General features: G+C 38.3%; 1 pseudogene; it reads right to left on the bottom strand.

Moving 5' to 3' along the window:
* Positions 1–590: 590 nt before the first annotated feature.
* LOC132275756 (small nucleolar RNA R71) lies at positions 591–688 on the bottom strand (annotated as a pseudogene).
* Between the last annotated feature and the right edge of the window lie 1,284 nt (positions 689–1,972).

Genomic DNA, 1,972 nt, shown 5'->3' with positions numbered 1-1,972 from the left:
ACATTGGTGTCTTTTAAATGTGTAGTATCTCTAGAGACCATAGTTTCACCTTTTTCTTCCGCATTCGGGATTCATCATTGGATTTATGTTTGGTTTACCATAGGACGCATTGGCCTAAAAACCAGGGCCATCACAGAATGCCTCAACCAATCTTTGCTCCACAACCTCCTATGGTTCAGGCTAATTAAGGTGTTCGTTTAGCACCACCAATTGTGAATCCTCCCATTGCATTAAGAGACCATTATGTGCCTAATGAATATAATGCACCCACTTGCATTTAATTGCCTCCATTTAGAGTACATCACTAGAAAATCAAACCACAAACCATTCACATTCTTCCCAACTATCATAGACTTCCAAGTGAAGAACCCTATCAGCATTTGGATGAGTTTTTTGAAGTATGTTCCACCGTGAAATACACGGACATGCCAGAAGAAGTGTTAAAACTCAAACTTTTTCCTTTTACCCTCAAAGACAAGGCAAAATATTGGTTTAACAATCTTAGGCCTTTTTCGAAAACTTCTTGGGCAGAAATGCAACAAGAGTTCTTGAAGAAGTACTACCCGGTATCAAAGACCAATGCCATGAGAACTTCCATTCGTGAATTTTCTCAAGGGGATGGGGAAATGTTTCATAAAGCATGGGAAAGATTCAATGACTTGCTTAGGAAATGCCCACATCATGACATACCTAAGCGGCAATTAGTTTAATATTTCTTTGAAAGTTTACCGAATAATCACAAGAGTATGGTTGATGCATCTATGGGTGGTTCTTATCTTGATAAGCATGAAAATGATGTGTGGCAATTGTATGAAAGTATAAGTGAAAATTCCATGCATAGATCTTTGTCTTCTAAAAATGGTAGAAATCTAGGTGGAAGGAAGAATGTTGGCTTGTATCAAGTTGACAACTCCAATGATATAGCCGCCGAGATGAAATCCTTATCTCAAAGGTTTGATCAATTTTTAATTAACCAAACTTCGGCGAATCAAATGTCTTCCTCCCCTAATCATGTTCATCATCGTGCATCTAATGAATCTTGTATGACTTGTTCTAGTGTGTTAGATTCTACTTCCAATTGTCCCCATAGACATGTGCAAAATGACAACCATGAGCAAGCAAATGCCATTTTTGCTAACCAAGGGAATAATCCCTTTGGCAATCATTATAATCCAAGTTGGAGGAACCATCCGAAATTTTCTTAGAAAAGCCAAGGGGAAGGCTCAAACCCTCCCCAAGGTGGTTTTCAAGAAAAGTATGTTCCACCTCTAATGCAAAGCCAAGGTTCCCAAGGTTTTAGGTCATCATCATTCTAATCACATGGAAACCAATTCTCTAATTCTCATTTCCCAAATCAATCTTATTCTCAAGGAAACTCTAAGAGTCTCGCTTTTGAAGAGAAAGTTTTGACCGCTTTAGGCACTCTAGAGGCGAACACTCAATTGCTTCATTCTCATTCTCAATCCATTGCTAAGCTAGAAACCCAAGTATGGCAAATAGCTAGTACCTTAAATGCTAGAGAGAAAGGAAAAATGCCTTTGAATGCCCCACTAAAGCAACAATGTGTTGTGGAGATTCATTCCTCATCGGAAGATCCCACATTGAGCATGTCAATGCGGTGACAACCTTGAGAAGTGGGAAGATTGTGGACAACCAAGTAGGTATGTCCAATGAAGAGAGTGAACCGGTGCAACCAAAAGTTGACACCCATCCCGTTTCACATTTTATTCCCCCTTCATTGCATGTGCATGATCATCATGTTGAGAAAACATTGAAAAATGATTTGAAAGATGAATCAAAGCATGATTTGAAAAAGGACTTGAAAATTTCTTGTGTTAATGATGTTTCAAAGAAAGATTTTGAAAAAGCTTTTGAGCCAAGGGCTCCATTTTCGGATGCCTTAAAATGATTCATTTATCTTGATAAACAAAAGACCAAGACCAATGAAATCATTGAAATGTTTAGGCAAGTG

This window comes from Cornus florida, unplaced genomic scaffold (genome assembly GCF_030987335.1).
Source record: "Cornus florida cultivar Cherokee Brave unplaced genomic scaffold, ASM3098733v1 CherokeeBrave_3.0.0_Hap2_Chr09, whole genome shotgun sequence".
Lineage (NCBI taxonomy): Eukaryota > Viridiplantae > Streptophyta > Magnoliopsida > Cornales > Cornaceae > Cornus > Cornus florida.
This window is presented reverse-complemented; position numbering and strand designations above follow the sequence as displayed.